The sequence below is a fragment of the Patella vulgata genome, chromosome 3, assembly GCF_932274485.2.
Source record: "Patella vulgata chromosome 3, xgPatVulg1.2, whole genome shotgun sequence".
In the NCBI taxonomy this organism is placed as follows: Eukaryota; Metazoa; Mollusca; class Gastropoda; family Patellidae; genus Patella; species Patella vulgata.
In genome coordinates, this window is record NC_065881.2 from 28,256,090 (window position 1) to 28,275,814 (window position 19,725).

Consider the following 19,725-nt stretch of genomic DNA (forward strand, 5'->3'; position numbering starts at 1 on the left):
CGATATTCGCGCATATCTGATCGTTAATTTCCAGAATTATGGCCCCTGATTGTACGAAAAATCGCCTTTTTAGCTTGTGGACCCTATAGAGGTCACAATTATTTTCCGATTAAAAAAAAAACCCTTCGAATATATCACTGTTACACGGTAATGTTAGGTGAATTTCGTGAAAATCGGACCAAAACTGTCAGACAAAATGGCCGCCCCTCATATGCTAATAGTGTAAACATCTGGTATATCAAGGTTGTGGACAATTTTGATCCGATTTTTAAACTTGGTTTCTTTTGATATTCACGCATATCGAATCGTAACTTCCTGAATTATGGCCCCTGATTGTACGAAAAATCATATTTATAGCTTGTGGATCCTCTAGAGGTCACAATTTTTTATCTGATTTTAAAAACCGTTTAAATATGTCACCATTCCACCATAATCAAGGTTGAATTCGTATTTCGGGAAAATCGAAATGAAGCTGCACAACAAAATGGCTGCTCTTTGTACACAAATTGTGTAAAAGTATGTAATACGAAGGTTGTGGACCCTCTAGTGGTCACAATTTTTATCCAATTTTGATGAAACTTAAAATATATCTTTATATCCCAAAGATCTCAGTCCCTTTTAATATTTGCGCATTTCAGACCATAACTTTCTGGATGATGGCCCCTGATTGTACTAAAAATAGCTTTTGTTATACGCCCACATTGAAATGTGGTCGTATATTGTCGTCGCCCCCATCCGGCTGTCCGGCATCCACAATCTAGAGGCTAAAGTTAATATCTGATTGATTTTAAATTTATACACAGTGTATAAGGTCATAAGACGAAGAAGCCTATTGATTTTCAGTGTTTTCTGATAATTACTGCCAGAGTAATGGCCCTTGATCACTTCAAAAAGTCTTGTGGACGCTCTAGAGGCTAAAGTTAATGTCCGATTGATTTTAAATTTATACACAGTGTTTAAGTTCATGAGACGAAGAAGCCTATTGATTTTCAGCGATTTCCGATAATTACTGCCAGAGTTATGTCCATTGATCACTTTGAAAAATCTTGTGGACACTCTAGAGGCCAAAGTTAATATCTGATTGACTTTAAATTTATACACAGTGTTTAAGGTCATGAGACGAAGAGTCCTATTGATTTTCAGTGATTTCTGATAATTACTGCCAGAGTTATGGCCCTTGATCGCTTTGAAAAATCTTGCGACGCTCTAGAGGCTAAAGTTATCATCCGATTGACTTTAGATTGATACACAGTGTTTAAGGTCTTGAGAAGAACAAGTATATAGATTTTCAATGAATCTTTATGACATGATGTTAAATGTTTCGTATACTAAACGTTAGTAGAATGGGGCAGAACTTTAAAAAAAACAAACAAATTCTAACAGTTTTCTGATAATTACTTAATGACTTGTTACTCTTAATCAGATTTTATTGTATTACACTGTAAAACTTGTATCGTTTAAAAAAGGGGTTTTAGCGCTAAAATCTATGCATATAGTTTCATTTCAAAACATCGTTTGATATTGATAAAAATTGTTTGGAAATTATGTAAGTGATAACCACAAAAATAACGACAGGTATATTTAAATCACATACCATCTTGAAGTTACGTCAGTAATATTCCAGAATAAATTACTGTCTTCGTTTATTCGATGAAACATTCGCGTTTCACAAGTCGATGATCTAAAATATTAAAGTATCAGAAAATACCATAGCCAAAATAATCTGATACGGCACCATGGCATTTCTTCATAACACAATTAGTAGTATTTTGTCTATCATGTAACTTGCAAAAGTTTTTATTCTTTCGTCAATGATACGGCACAATTGTCACATTCGACAACCATACTTGAAATAAGTTTAAAATAAAAATTCCATACGATTATGATATAAGCCTTCAATAAAAACTACAATATTTTTAAAATTAAGCCTTTGTCAGAATGTGTATATAAAAATAAATCATAACGATAAGCGCTATTTAGAACTGGTTTATTGACCTAATTCCATCCGATATGTCACGTGTCATTGGAATTTGCCAGGAAGGATACGCCCACATGTTGCAAGTTATGGATAGAGAACAAGCTTAAAAACATAGGTTGCCAGGCAACGAAACATACGCCTACAGCAGCTAAATCATCTGGGCAGTTAACAAGAGTTTTTCGGTAATGAAACATTTATAACACTGTAAAACTTGTATCATTTAATAAGGGGTTTTTAACGCTAAAAACTATGCATATAGTTTAATTTCAAAACATCGTTTGATATCGATAAAAATCGTTTGGAAATAACAAAAATCGTTTAATTAGTACTATAGTTTAATTTAATGGTACACCGTTTAATTTCTCCGAGAGGTGTTTAGAAAAGGCCGAAGCGTTGACTTATCTAATGCGTTTATTTATTAGACGAGCAGTCCAATTTCCCGAGAGGCGTTTAAAAATCAACACCTGTTAATTTATCTACTATGTTTAACTATTAGATGAATTGTTTATTTTCCCGCGAGCCGTTTATTCGATCGGTTCATTTTGATTAATTTTATTGGAATATGAAGTGCGAATAAAAATGGTGAATGGTCGTAGTATTATTATCCATTATCCATTCAAAATAGTTATTCCGCTATTGACAAATACATCAAAAATCGGTAAATCACGTCCTAGGTAATTATACATTTGGTGAATATAAAAAAAAAACCACATCCATAGATGCTCGCCTTACCGTGGTCGTAGTATTATTATCCATTATCCATTCAAAATAGTAATTCCGCTATTGACAAATACATCAAAAATCGGTAAATCACGTCCGAGGTAATTATACATTTAGAAATCCGTAAATCACATCCCATTCAATCGTTCGTTCCTGGAGTTTTACGTCCAGTTCCACCTGAGGTGATATCGTAGACAAGTCGCATACATCCCAGGTAACATATCTTCTTTAAATCACAAATGAATTAACTTCCACCTGCAGACGTCACAGGAAGAGATCGAAGTCAACCCCCCAATGTAATGTTGAATGAGGATAATCTCGTGAGACTTCTCACTGGCACCAAAATCTCTATAGACAAGCTGTCGCCCATTTTCATGCAGGTCAAACAGTATCAACAGGAAATATGCTTCAATGAATACTGCCTTAATGTTACGTAAACACTTGACTGCAGTACAACGATTTTTGTTATACCCGAATCAAATCATATTGTATTAAATCAAAGGTACATTATCACTACCCCAATATATGGTATTACAAAAATAATTTGTTGGGCAGGTCATAACGCGGATTGGGCAACGGTGTTAAAAAACAATATACTAAAAGGGAAAATAAAAAATAAAAAGCGAGGCCCTTCTCTACCGAAAAGCCTCAGCATGCCAGATAAGTTCAAGTCCATACACAATCAAAAGTATTATTTTAAAAAAAAACAACAACAATACTGTATTTAATAATATTCACGGACTTGAAATAATTCACGTGTATTACAACCCATATATAATTAACGAGAATTTTATATACTTCACCAGTATTTGATATACTTCGCGAGTTTTTCACCCCTAGCGTTAATGAACTCACCTCTCAGACAGTTTTTGTAGTGTTTGTAGACAGTACGATAGTTCTTGCCTGGATTCAAGGTCATGTCCAGAACTACAAACCTTTTGTATCGGCAAGAGTTGGCAAAATTCAAGACGTAACGGATTCATCCCAGTGGTTACATATTCGTTCCGAAGATAATGTAGCAGATGATATTTCCCGAGGCATATCAATTCAACAACTTACGAAAAGGTGGAAACACGGACCTGACTTCCTATATACAGAAGAAGTAGACTGGCCAACTTATACAATTACACCCACAGAAGTAGAAACACGATTAGAAACTGGACTCAGACTAGCAATTATTTGCCCATTGACTTCAATGTTAAATGACTGTAACATCACAGGCTGTAGCTTTTTGCTCAACATTCCGTTGGTTCCAATCTTTATAGGCACAATGGGGACAACATTTGGCAATCTCCTCATCATAATTTTGTAGGGGGTTGACCATTTAGATTTTTTGCTACACGGATTTGAAGTTGACAGGGGTGAAAATCTCACTTCCGACACAATGATTGCTCTGCAGAAAGACACTTTACACCCCCTATCCCTCCGCTGTAATATCATCAGTATTACCCAAAACTGCTATGAAATTGCAAATTTGATCCCTTTTCTCCAATTCTAGACCAAAAAGTCAACCCAAAAATGCAGGAAGAGGGGAGAAAAAAATTAAGGGAAAAATTGTCTATTTATAACTCGCACTACATTCGTCCATCATGAAATAAGGGGAAATAATTACTAGTCTTAGTCCTATATACCTCACATGTTTCTGCAGTTTAAACAAATCTGTTGTTATCTAAAAAACAAACATATATGCAATTCCCTGGCCAAAGAATATGAAAATCTATGCATTTTCAGATGAGCTGTGCGGCATTCTGCAAACACTATAATACATCAGAAAACTGCGGAATTTCAGACAGAAATTTAAAAGCACATGAATTTTGAATTAAACAGAACATTTTTATTTTTGAACATAAATGCATTCTGTAAAAAGATGAGATAAATTCAATATAAATCAAACACGAAAATACTTTAAAACAGTAATCATGATGCAATATTAGACTTTTTAACACTTTCATCGAAAACCACACAGTTTTTCTCTGTTAACGTAGTTTCAAGTGCCAAATTGTGGTCAAATCTAAAATGTTGAAACATGCAGTGCCTATCAATTTTAAAATATCTCCTATATAGCTGTATTTCCATAGGATAAGTAAGTTGAAATAATCTGATTATGTAACACTACAACAGCTTTTTCATCCCTACCCCCCAGTTTGGAATCTGATAATTTAAAAGCACATGAATTTTGAATTCCACAGAACATTTTTATTTTTGAACATAAATGCATTCTTCAAAAAGATGAAATGAATTCAATATAAATCAAACACGAAAATACTTTAAAACAGTAATCATGATGCAATATTAGACTTTTAACACTTTCATCGAAAACCACACAGTTTTTCTCTGTTAACATAGTTTCAAGTGCCAAATTGTGGTCAAATCTAAAATGTTGAAACATGCAGTGCCTATGAATTTCAAAATATCTCCTATATAGCTGTATTTCCACAGGATAAGTAAGTTGAAATAATCTGATTATGTAACACTACAACAGTTTTTTCATCCCCACCCCCCGGTATGGAATCTGATACATTGCTGACCAATCATAGGTCTCCCCGTTCACTCGGGCCTGTCAAATGATTTACAATGGCGATGGTGCCTACAACTTTCCTGACCAAGAGATATGCACAACCGTCGATCAACACACAAGCCATTAATGTTATCTTCCAATATGAGAGGCCATGATAAACACACAAGCGTCCTTTTCAAGCTCGGAAATTAAGTCATCACCAAAAAGCAAAGTTTACAGAGGTCCTCGGGGCTGGAAACCCAAACTGATTACGATTTGCCCTCCACTTCCACCACAGGTGTCATAGAGATCAGGGATGAAATTGATATGCATCATCGTTCTCCTAAACCCAGTCCAGGAAGAGATCAGGTTTTGAGATGTAGACCTGAAATGTTAAATTTGGATGAGAATGAGAATTCTGGGGCGAATACTATCCAGGGAAATGCACATTTATCTCACCTTTTTTGCTTCTTTTTTTTTTAATACTTGTGTTGAGGTCAATCATTCCACTCTATGAAACATTGCCCTGGCAACTGAAATGACAGGAGGCTGGGGATAAATATGCAATAAAAAACAGTGAGAAAATAAGAAAAAAATATGGTTTCAACTGGAAATAGAAATAAACCTCTTTATTTCTCGCGAACAGCCCGTCACTGGCCCTCCAAAAAGAAACCAGTTAACAATCAATAAAAAAGTAAACCTTGAGTGTCACATAAGTCTAAGCCAATCTCAAAGGTAGATGCCATGTTTTGAGGTTCGGTCTAAATATTAAGGCCAACTGCATGTTTGGTCAAAAGTCACACAGGTGTGAATTTTGGAGTGTACATGTTAACATTTCATTGTATGATGTCAAAAACATGTTAGGTCTAAATGTTAAGGCCAACTGCAGACTTGGTTCAAGGTCACAACATGTAAATAGGGTTAGGGCACATGATTTTTTGACACAATTGTGGGTTTGGGCTAGGGTCAGGACTAGGTCTTGGCTTAGGCCTAGGCTACATGCTTTTTGACAAGATTGTGGGTTAGGGTTAGGGTAAGGACTGGGTCTTGGGTTAGGGTTAGGGTCAGTCTTGTTTACATCTCGTGACTTTAGACCAAATCTGGAGTTGAGTTGGCCTTAATATTTAGACCTAAGCATGTTTTGATATCATTGTGAACAAAATGTTACACATTTACAACCCAAAATTCACACTCAACCAACGGATACCCCCAATCATGGCTATTTTGATACCAAATAGTCAAAAAACTTACTGCTGGGCAATAAAAAAGCAGTATTCTTACCATTTCTGACACTTTCCATTCAAAACTTCAGGAAATAAGCCGTTGAAAAAATATCAACATCCCGAGTCGGCCATGCTTCTTTATATCATCAGGACTCAGACTAGCAATTATTTGCCCATTGACATCAATGTTAAATGACTGTAACATCACAGGCTGTAGCTTTTTGCTCAACATTCCGTTGGTTCCAATCTTTATAGGCACAATGGGGACAACATTTGGCAATCTCCTCATCATAATTTTGTAGGGGGTTGACCGTTTAGATTTTTTGCTACACGGATTTGAAGTTGACAGGGGTGAAAATCTCACTTCCGACACAATGATTGCTCTGCAGAAAGACACTTTACACCCCCTATCCCTCCGCTGTAATATCATCAGTATTACCCAAAACTGCTATGAAATTGCAAATTTGATCCCTTTTCTCCAATTCTAGACCAAAAAGTCAACCCAAAAATGCAGGAAGAGGGGAGAAAAAAATTAAGGGAAAAATTGTCTATTTATAACTCGCACTACATTTGTCCATCATGAAATAAGGGGAAATAATTACTAGTCTTAGTCCAACTAGTAAAATTATCTGTGCCAATGCTGTCACTGTTAAAGAAAATATTATGGATAGCAATAATTTCTCCAGCTGGAATAAGTTGCTAAGAGTAGGTGGAAAAGGTGATTTTGAGATTATGATTATACATTTGATTTTATTAGCTTTTCAAGTAGATCTCATCATTCTTCTCACAAAACTTTTTACAGATTCAAAATCGGATAAAAACTTTTTTTTTATTGAGGCTCAAAGTTGCGATTTTTGACTTTTCGCGGAAGAAAGGTTTTTCAACACTTTGAAAAAGCCATTTTTGGTGTTTTTTGTGATGCTATATTTCTTTTCATATCAAACCTATCAAAAATAAAGATATAAATTCATGAAATACAACTTTAAGCCTAATTATGTTTCAATTTTCACATTTTTGTAATAATTACACTGATTTCCACAGCAACTGCAAAATACATAGGTTTTCTCAAAAATTCCATTTTTTCAGAGCGATTTTGGTCAATATTTTCATCAAAAATGGTCTTTGTGCATGTTATATCTGAAATATTGAACCTGGTTGTTATGCATTTTAAAATCAGTAGCTATCAAGTATGATTAAAGAAAAAAAAAAGAGTAAAAATATATATAAGGCTTCTCTCAAGAGCTGGATATATGTTCATTTTCGAACAATTTTCCACGGCACACAATTGCCTTTTTTTGGGGCGTTTTTGGGACATTAATAAAAAAAGAAGGAATGGAGATACACAAGTGAAATTATGGGAATATGTCAAAAAGTTTGTGAATTTTTAAAATTACTTATTTCCAATCTGCCATATATTATCAATTTTGGTTGTCATAGCAACCAAAATGGAAAAAAATGCAATTTTTGAACATTTTCAATGCTATTTACCATAACCCAAAAGGTCATCACCACATTTTAAATTAAGCAGTTTAAAATATTTGAAACCCATGTAATATCAAATGATATGGATTGTGTAAGTTTGAGAAAAATATGAAGGAGTTTGGGCCGTTACCATAGCAACCACATTTATTTTTTTCCGAAAACCATTATTATCCAATAATCATGACATCAATATTGATAACTGTATTATTTTAAAAACAGAAGCTATTGGATAAGATTTTAAAAAATAAATAAAATCAGAATATTTATATGTCTTTTCCCAAGAGCTGGAAAAAAGTTCCCTTTTGAAGAACATTCTGCAGCAGCTAATTGTCTATTTTGGACATTATTAAGACATAAATAAAATATCAAGGAATTAAGATCTTGAAAAGAAATTTTGTTTACATGTATTTATAATTGTGAATTTTTAAAATTACTTATCTTTACTCTTGTATATTACTTAATATTTGGTTGTTATAGCAATCAAAATGAAAACAAACACCCCAAAAAAGGCAATGTTGTTCCATTTTCAATGGTGTTTACCCTGACAAACCAATTGATCATCACATTTTAAGTATAGTAGCAGAAAGCATTTTAGCATATATTTATAGCCCATGTAATATAAAATATTAAGAATTGTATAATTTTAGTGAATTATTAAGGATTTTGGATGGTTGTCATAGCAACCACATAATTTTAAAAAACGTACAAATGTTGTTTCATTATCTTTGTTCTCAGCATTCGTTTCTTACATTATTGTTAGAATTCTGCTTTTACATATTTTCTACTCAGAAGATAACATTGACCAATAAAAAATTATTCTCTAAAGACTAAAGAGTAAAAGTAGGTTACTCAGTTACTGATAGGCCTAGTCATGTTTATAAAGGCCTAGGCCTAAAAGCTACAATTTAACTCAAAGAATTGTTGTTTTTACTTCACTTTTGAATATTTCTATTATTCCTTCAAATCGGTATGTAGCCTATTGAGCAACTTCCTTTTTTGTATATTTTAATCAATGTATTGTAAATAAATATCAAATCAAGGCCTAAAGGCCTTACGTTTGTCGGTTCTTTCAACTTGTTTAACTGGCCAACAAATAATATATGTGATACTCGAGGTGTTAAATATAGTTTCCTAAAAAAACAAAGAATTAAAATTATAATAATTAGTATGAAAACTGTTATATAATGCTAAATTATTTAATAAAATGTTTTGCGAAAATTGGGTATCCGTATCGATACTGAGTGATAGTAATTATTAGTAATATTAAGAGTTACTGCCTATGTTAGGAGGTTTATTTACAATCTACTGGGTAAAATACGAAACAAAGATACCCGTAAAGAGTCGTTATCTGCTGAAGAAATTTTTTTGTTTACATGTTTAAACACCCGATCTGTCCACCTGGAACTGGCCGTCGATTATTCTACCTACGTTAATGATTAGTGATAATGGTTCTCAACTCGTCGGAGCTGAAAAGGAATTGAGAGACATGATTAAAGGAATAGACACTGAGACTTTGAAAGACTTCTGCTCTTTTAATCGAATGCAATGGCGGTTTTCTACGCCCGCCGCCCCACATCAAAATGGCTGCGCTGAATCAATGGTTAAAGTGTGTAAAACAGCATAAAGGAAATCCATTGGAAAACAATTACTGACACCGTTTGAACTCTATACTTACCTGTTGGAATGTTGGAATCCCGAACGACCCAAATGATGGTTCGTATTTGTGTCCAAATGATATTCTGCTCGGTCGCGCCTCGAGTCATGTGGCACAAGGACCCTTTATTAACACTCAAAACCAGAGAAAAAGGGTATAATTTGTTCAAAAACTTGTAGACTCTTTTTGGAAACAGAGGTCAAGAGACGTTTTACCATTATTATTAGTGCCGCATAAGAAATGGAATACACAGAAACGCAATGTCTGTGTGAATGATATAGTTATTGTTGATAATCAAAATACTGTTCGAGGAAAGTGGACAATCGGTAGAGTTATCGAAGTTTATCCAGGAGCTGATAACCGTGTTAGAAATGTTAAAGTAAAATGTCAAGACTCAGAATATACAAGATCGATTACCAAAATAGCTGTTTTATTACCTGCAAACGGTTACGAATTTGGAGGATGTTCTGTTTACTGTTACAAATCATCAGTGGTCTGATTCCAAACTGTTGTTTGTTGTTGCACGTGCTTTTTCTGATGTTAAGAAAGCGGCCTGCGTGTCACTTATTATTTTGTGTAAAACCGTTCTCTTAGAAGGAGCAAGCAGTCCCGCCATAGAAATCAAATAACCAACCAATAAAACCAATATAACCATGTAACCATGCAATGCTGTATAACAACTGCCATTAAATATATTAAAGCATCAGAATAGGGACTCTGCAAGCTCACCCTCATTTCCGCCTTCTTCAACGGTCCAAAAGTCAATTGAATATTAACTTTAGCCTGTAGAGCGTCCACAACATTTTTTGAAGTGATCAAGGGCCATAAATCTGGCAGTAATTATCGGAAATCGCTGAAAATCAATAGGCTTCTTCGTCTCATGGCCTTAAACACTGTATATAATTTTAGAGTCAATCAGATATTAACTTTAGCCTCTAGAGTGTCCAATTGTGGATGCCGGATGGACGGGCGGACGGGGGCAACGACAATATACAACCACATTTCAATGCAGGCGTATAAAAATTGTGACCTGTAGAGTGTCCACAAACAGGGGCGAGGACAATTGACGTCCTCGTGAAAATGTGGCCGTATAAAAACGTAATTTGTCCTACAATCAGGGGCCATAATCCAGGAAGTTGAGGTCTGAAATGCGCAAATATCGAAAGGGACTGAGATCTTTGGTATATAAAGATATATTTTAAAAGTTTCATCAAAATCAGACAATATCCCAAAGATCTCGGTTTCTTTCGATATTCGCTCATATCGGTCCGTAACTTCCTGGATGATGGCCCCTGATTGTATGAACAAATTTAGATTTTAGATTGTGGACCCTCAAGAGGTTGCAATTTTTATCCTATTTTAAAAATCGTTTAAATATATCATTGTTATACCCTGCCCAACCAAACTGCCAGACAAAATGACCGCTCCTTGAACGCAAATAGTGTAAAAGTATGTAATACCAAGGTTTTGGACCCACTAGAGGTCACATTCTTTGTCCGATTTGATAAAACTTAAAATATATGTTTATATCCCAAAGTTTTGAGTTCCCTTTGATACTTGTTTATCCGATTTTAAAAATCGTTTAAATATATCACCATTACACCATAATGAAGGTTGAGTTCAAATAGAAACCAAACTGCCCGACAAAAATGCAGCTAATTGTACTCAAATTGTGTAAAAGTATGTATTACGAAGGTTTTCGACCCTCTAGAGGTCAGAAGTTTATATGTCAAAGGGTTGAATAAAATATAAATAAATAATGATAAATTAAGCAGAAGGCCCTATGATGAAACCTTTTTATAATTATAAATATGAGAGGTATGATATACTGTAATTGAGTTACATGACATAAAATACTGTGAATAGCTAAATAAATTATAGAAAATAATTGAAACATACAAATTTTACATATTGATAACAGAGGATTATAAATAAAATGTGAGGGTTGTTGGTATGGAATCTACAATGAATTCGGTATTGAAAAATGCCAGTAGTTAAATATGGTTTTGCATGGGGAATTACTTAGGGGGACTGTGTTACAATTTGATAATGCGGTCATATGCTCTGGGGATATAGACGCCTGGGTCTCGATTGAGTTTCGGTTCATGTCTTCTGATATTGATCGCCTCATGTATTCTTCTGACTCTTTTGCTGTGGTGGTTCACAGCCAACGTTTTAACTTTGGTCCAATCGACACGGTGTCGTGGGTTGTCATTCAGATGTTCAGCAACTGCCGATTGGTTGGTGGGGGCTTTTGACATGTGTTCTTTCAGTCGGATATCTAATGGTCTTTTAGATTCTCCAATGTAACTTTGCTGGCAACTGCAGTTGATTTTGTAGACACAGCCTTTTGGTGAGAAGGGTTTGGTGGGGTTCAACTTTCCATTCGCTTTTGCTATGTCTTTGGTTGTTGCGCCCTTCAAGAAAGTGGTTTCAATATCTGCTTCCCTTTTCAATAATCTTCTGATTTGGTGAGAGATGTTGCCGTGGAAAGGTATAAAGATTCTAATTGGAGGTTTATCGTTTTGGGGTTTATCAGGTTTTGGTAGGTCGGCAAGTGTGGCATTGATGAGCTTGTTGACCATTTGTTCTGGGTATCCGTTGTGCTGGGTGAATACTTTTTTCAGGTGTTGAATTTCTGCGGGAAGGGATTCAGGGTCACAAATATTCTTGGCTCTTTTGGTTAAAGTGGTGATCATTTATTTCAACTAAATTGTGTATTAGAAGTTGCTGTCTGAATTACGGTTGTTAATTTTATTTATAGATTTATTAATTGACTGTTTTCGCTAACTTAAAAAATCGTGCAATATGAAAAATAAGGTAATTTATGTCTAAAACTTTTTATCGCATGTAAATAGAATGAATACATAGAAATGTGTATAGTAAAATTTACTGCAACAAGTAACAAACTATCTCTTAATTCAGGCGTATCTGTTTTATGGAATAACCAACCATTTAGTTTAAGATGTTGTACATATCTATATTCTTTAAAACAAACTATTTAAAACACTGTTATTTAAACGGGCTTTTAATAGACACTACATGTCCATAATCTTGATTTTTTTTAATATGATTAAATTGTCACTTTGTAAAGTGTCCCTAAACAATTAAGTTACATGGAAGGGCGCACTATAATAATATATAGTGTATCAATATCGCCCATGCATCCGTTATCACTCGTCACTCCAGTCAGTTATATAGAGGGATAAATCGTGTTTTCCTTTTGCGTTCGTCACTTCCGATTGTTGAAACATTGATTACGCATCTATCGTAGCAATAATCTCTGTGATAAAATAATATTTGGAGCGTGTTTAACAAGTTCTATCACATATGTGATAATGACTGGCACCAATATTGTCCTGTTATATATGTATAACAGTAACAAAATTTTGATTTATAGTATTAATATTGCTTTGGCCCCTTTATTTGCAAAAACATCTCTCCGATGATGATAATAAATTTGAATTACTACTCCGTACCAGTTGGAAACGTAATTGTCTAAGGTCTAAATGAAATGTGAAGTTTAATCAAATCAAATTGGATTGGGGAACAGGGTAATGTATTTTACAAATTGACAAATTTTTGTTAGTTTAATATCAGTATCTTCTCAAATAAAGCAACAGAACAGTTTTCCAATACGTGCGAATAAGCTTGTGCATGCCTTTACATGTATGAATAGAATTATTACTTGATCAAGGAGACTGCCGACACCGTGCTATGCACGGACTATGCGTGAAACGGTGAGGCGCGAAGTCTGAAATGGTTGGGTTAACATTTGAATTATATTATTTTTTTTATCAGCAATCCGGTTATATAGTACAAATTTGAAGACACAAATAATAACTTGTCGGAAGACGAGATTAAGTATATTTACGAGAAGTATATTTACTATTTACGAGAATCAGTATACTTACGAGAATCAGTATACTTACGAGAAAAAATAGTTTTTGCTGGATTTACTCTCTATATTCCCGTGGATATTCAAATTGGGCGCTGACGTCTGGGTATTTATAAATGACGACATTGCATTCACCTTTCCGTATACGATAGATTATGGTCCATATTTTTATTTCATTAAATGCAACTTTATAATATATGGTACGCAATACAAAAGACGCATAAGAGAAACGTAGATGATAGCGAGCACACATGCCTATCTAAAGACCTGTCTTTAATTATACAAAGACCTGCGTAAAACACACGGTCGAATGATAAATCGCACGGTAAAACAGTTTTACTTCCCAAATTTTGATTTAACACGTACGTGTCAGATAAAGCCTATTGGTCCTTGATTATACTCCTTTTAGTGCAGTTATCGCAACTAGCGAGAAAACACGCCAATTAAACAATACACACCATTGACATTCATTTTTTACTGGTCGGTTAATTAACACACCTCTACAGAAAACGCACCATCGCACAGTTTTTCACCCCTAGTGTTAATTAACTCACCTCTCAGACAATTGTTCACCCTTGTTAATTAACGCACCTTATTTACAATTTTAACGCGGCAATACCGAGTATTAGTCGAAAAATTAATTTTCTTTCGATAGACGTACAAATAACAAGCCAAACAGAGATTTATATAAGGGCTGCGTACAGTTCAACCTCTTAGTAGTTCTCAGTGAAAGAACATTGTCTTTTCTATGTTCATCCGAATTTCCTCCCAAGATAAATTTGTACAATCGAGCGAACATTACATCTGCTTGTAACTCGAGTCGTGGAATTGTCAATATTTTCAACGGCGCTACACGTGACTTAGCAGCAACAAATCGAACAGCATATCCAAAATCAATTTTCCATCTCAAGTAAGCAGAAGCGCCAAATGCTTCATCGGAAGCATCGGAAAATATACAAAGTACAGGTAAGCCAACGGATTCCACAGGTGTTAAGCACCTTTCAAATTCAACACAGTTAAGTTCATTCATTTCAGTAGACTGATCCATTCAGTGTGAACAGATTGAGGCAGGTTTTCATCCCAATCCAGACCCATTTGCCAAAGTTTTTGCATACCAATCTTCATGCGGATTAAAAAAGCGGCAGCTAAACCAATCGCTATCTGACTGAGGATTCTTCGTTTTGTTAGATTTGTGGGTGTCCTCGTATCCTCTGATGAATATTTATGCAGGCTGTTATGAACTTTAAATGTGAAAACATCCTTGATATTGTTCCATACAACACCCAGAACCTTTTCTTCACACATGTTTTCCAGTAGTTTTAATTCAGTTGACTCGGTTTCTTTAAACCCACCCTGAACTAACACCTTATCAATATCTAACGTCAGTTTACTGGCTTCTTCTATGTTTGTGACAGAAGCACATATATCATCCATGTATGTATTCTCCTTTAGAACCTGGGCTGCATATGGGAATAAGTTTTCAGCTTTCTCGGCAGTTTTCTTCAAAGCTATCTGGGCAATGGCAGGGGCTGGTTTATCTCCAAAAGTTAAGACAGTCTTTATATAAACATCCGGTTTGTTTTCTATCTTCAAGTTTCTCCACAAGAAACGGTGTACATTCTGATCAGCTTCCAGTATTAAGACTCTGTGGTACATCTTGGAAATGTCTGCACAAATAACAACTTCGTGTTGTAGGAATCTTAAAATTACCCCGAACAAATAATTCAGTAAATCTGGGCCTTTCATCCAGTATTCATTTAGACAGTGACCTTGGTAATTTGCAGATGAGTTGAACACAATACGTACAGGTGTACTTTTCTTTTCTGATCTAATTACAGCATGATGTGAAATGTGAACAGGGTCGTGATAATTTTCTACTTCAGTTTCAGTCAGTTGTTTTGCAAAGTTCATTTCAACCAGTTCCGTCATTTGCTCATCATAGTTTCTAGCATGTTCAGGTGAATTAATAAAACGTTGTTCAGTTGATTTTAATTTATATTCAGCTTGTGATCGGTTGTCTGGTAACTGTTTTGGGTCATTTTTCCATGGATAAGGAACTAACCATTGGTTTCCAATCTTTTGACAGGAATTTTCAATTATTCTTAATTCTTCAAGTTCAACTGGACTAAGTTTACTGGGTCTACAATTACAAGTATTTCTAGTAACTCCCATAGATTCAGTGGACCAAACTCTGCCATATCAACCGGAACCGACATTGCTACAAGGTAAATGCAGTTTTCGTAGATACGTTTATCAGACATTGTAGCACCAAATATTACCCAGCCTAAAGGTGAATGTCTTGCCATGAGGTTATCACATTCCCTTATTTCACCACTGCGCATCCGTACATGATCAATACCTATCAGAAGATCAACCGTTCCTTCACCTCTAAACAGATTATCTGCTTTAAGCCCAAACTGACCGGCAATGTCTAGTAGATTAATACCTTGTATATCTCCACTAATAGATGGAATTCCTACAGCTGTTACAGTGTGAAGTGTATTGTTTTCCATGGAATGTATAGTTACTCGAAACAGTGTAGTCGTCATTTCTACAACATCACCTCCGACTTTGGTTAAAGTAATACTAATATCTTTTCCATTCAGTTGTAGTTCTTCAGCCAAAGAAAATCTAATAAGACTTATTTGTGCTCCAGAACCAAATAGTAGATTTGCTTTAAGATGGTAGTTTTGATATCCCACAAGTTCGACCATTAAAATTGTTAAAATGGCTTCTTTCCTGTTAACAACTGATGCGACTCCGACATTGTGACTGCTATTTTCGCGATGAAGTAATGGGTTGTGAAACATTTTACACAGACTACCGTTGTATTCTTTTGTACATTGACGTCTTCTTGAACAGGTAGATAAATTGTGGTCCCTACCACATGCATGGTTATTCTTCACTGCCTTTAGACGATCATCAATTTTCATAGCGGTAAATTTCTGACATTGGTCAACCATGGGTCGAGTTCTTACAGAGCCAACATTTGAAATGATTACTATTTTGACTTTCAGAGCTAGCTACATGATTGATGTTATATTTGGACGGTTGGTGATTGGACCTGATGGGTGCATTGGCTCTTATTCTGGACTTCATTTCTGTGTTCATCCAATCTAATAAATCTTCTAAAGACGCAGACTGTTTTTCTCTTTCTAAATGACGAAACCAAACTTTTCTATCTTCAATGTTCATCTTTTGATCAATGATTGCTAACACATGGTTATTATTCATGTCATTAGGGCGACCAATTTCTTTTAGGTTGTTATAACTTCTTCTTACTAGATGAACTAAATCACAAAAGCGGTTATCTTCACCATCCCGTAGTGGACGGAAATGGTTTATATCTTGTGTAATAGGATCGGTAATAAATCTAGGATCTCCATAAATAGAATCAAGATATTCAAACACAGCATCGTAATTACAACCGATTCCCTTAATTAAATCAAAGGGTTTGTTCATCAGACAAGAGCGTAACAAAGTTATTGCATCTCGTTTACTGCATCTCGAACCGATCATGTGCAAAAAATCGGACTTGAATGTAAAATATTCTTGAACATCTCCATTGAATTTCGGCATTTTCGGTTTCTCCTTTTTAAAACTACATGTATCAGTGTGTTGGACAGGTATATTATATACTGAATCACTGGCAGAACGTCCATTTTTCAGTTCCCTGTAAACGGGAATATCCTGTGCAATATTGTCATAATCACTCGGAATAACAGCAGGATTTTCATTACTCGGAATAACAGCAGCAGTTTCATTTGTCAAGTTAGCAACATTATCAGGACTATTATTCAGGTCATCAGAAACATTGACAACCAGGTTAGCGGAGGAAGGCACATTTTGTAAAACAGGATCAGAAACATTAATATTAACTGAATCAGGTTGATTACTAGCAGGCGTTGTGTGTGGCGATGCAGGTAATTGATCGGGACTATGAACGTTCTGTACAGAATCAGTACTTTTATCAGATTTAGTAGGAACTGTATTCGCTGTCTTTAAGTAATCTTTGGCATATATTTTGAGTGTTGTGACGTGGGTTTGCACTTCATCTAACCATGTTTCGGCGACATTAAATTCATTATCATCATCTAACATTTGCGTGTAATCAGTATGTTTTTCTACAAGATTATCAAACGCTGTGTCAATTTTCAAAACAGTTTCAGTAATTTCTTCTTTGTCTCGATGTTCATTAATTAATCCATCAAGCACGTTTCCTAATCTAGTAATACCAGCTTTACAATTTCGTCTCTTCTTCTTTGCTTCGGAGACTAAATCTTTTACTCCCTCTGATTCAGACATTTTATTTACGGTTCAGTTCAAAAATACAGATCATAAAAGTTTTACTCACAAGTTAGCAGAATTTATCAGACTGGTTTACAGGTTTACAGTATTACGGGTTAGCAGATTCACAGACTGTAGAAAACTTACGTAGCAGGATTCATTTATAACAGGTTAGCAGACAGAGTTCATACGTGTTACCAGATATCTCCAGTCTTTTTCGGTCCCAGGTTAGCAGCAAAAGTAATAACTGGCTTCATTCGTCAGAAAGAAATCAAATTTTTGTGGACCGTTGAAGACGGAAATGGGGGTGAGTCCCGACTAATCGTATAACCGGATTAGTTTTTTTGTTGAAAACACTGTTCTGATGCTTTAATATATTTAATGGCAGTTGTTATACAGCATTGCATGGTTACATGGTTATATTGGTTTCATTGGTTGGTTATTTGATTTCTATGGCTCGCTCCTTCTAAGAGAACGGTTTTACAGTTTAAGATCTTGAGACGAACAAGTATATTGATTTTCAATGAATTTTTATAAAAGACTTGAACAGCTAAATCTATGATATGAAAAGTTGTTTTAACTAAATGTTAGCATGGGGCAGAACTTTATAAAAATCAAACAAATTCTATTGGTTTTCTGATAATTACTTCATGAGTTGTTACTCTTATTCAGATTTTAGTGTATTATAAATGTTTCATTACCGGACAATTTAGCTGCTGTGGGTGTATGTTTCGTTGCCTGGCAACCTATCTTTATCCAATTTTGACAAAACTTGAAATATAGGTCTATCTCCCAAAGATCTTGGTTCCTTTCGATATTGGCATGTATCAGACCATAACTTCATGGATTATGGCCCCTGATTGTAAGAAAAATCACGTTTTTAGCTTGTGGACACTCTAGAGGCCACAATTCTGATCCGATTGTGATGAAACTTCGAATGCATGTTTATATCCCAAAGATCTTGGTTCCTTTCCATATTCGCGCATATGGAATCGTGCCTTCCTGAATTATGGCCCCTGATTGTATGAAAGGAACCGAGATCTTTGGGTTATAAACTTACATTTCAAGTTTCAACAGAATCGGATAAAAATTGTGACCTCTATAGGGTCCACAACCTTGATATACCATATTTTAACGCTATTTGAGAACAAACGGTGTCCATTTTGTCTGTCAATTTTGGGCGGATTTTCACGAAATTCGAACTCAGCCATCCTTAGGGTGTAACGGTGATATAATAATACGTTTTTTTAAAATCGGATAAAAACTATGACCTCTATAGGGTCCACAAGCTAAAAACGCGATTTTTATACACCCACATTGAAATGTGGTCGTATATTGTCGTAGCCCCCGTCTGTCCGTCGGTCCGCTCTAGAGGCTAAAGTTAATATCCGATTGACTTTTAATTTATATACAGTGTTTAAGTTCATGAAGCAAAAAAGCCTATTGATTTTCAGCGATTTCCGATAGTTACTGCCAGAGTTATGGCCCTTGATCACTTCAAAAAATCTTGTGGACGCTCTAAAGGCCAAAGTTAATATCCGATTGACTTTAAATTTATACACAGTGTTTAAGGTCATGAGACAAAGAAGTCTATTCATTTTCAGCGATTTCCGATAAATACTGCCAGAGTTATGGCCCTTGATCACTTCAAAAAATCTTGTGGACGCTCTAAAGGCCAAAGTTAATATCCGATTGACTTTAAATTTATACACAGTGTTTAAGGTCATGAGACGATGAAGCCTATTCATTTTCAGCGATTTCCGATAAATACTGCCAGAGTTATAGCCCTTGATCACTTCAAAAAATCTTGTGGACGGTCTAGAGGCCAAAGTTAATATCCGATTGACTTTAAATTTATACACAGTGTTAAAGGTCATGAGACAAAGAAGTCTATTCATTTACAGTGATTTTCGATAATTACTGTCACAGTTATGGCCCTTGATCACTTTGAAAAATCTTGTGACGCTCTAGAGGCTAAAGTTATCA

The 19,725-nt window shown here is 35.1% G+C and overlaps 1 protein-coding gene across 3 annotated transcripts in view; it reads left to right on the top strand.

Moving 5' to 3' along the window:
* LOC126816902 (mitochondrial inner membrane protein OXA1L) overlaps positions 1-19,725 on the top strand; it is a 158,238-nt gene that overhangs the window by 114,146 nt on the left and 24,367 nt on the right. The gene's annotated exons all lie outside the window — the stretch shown is intronic.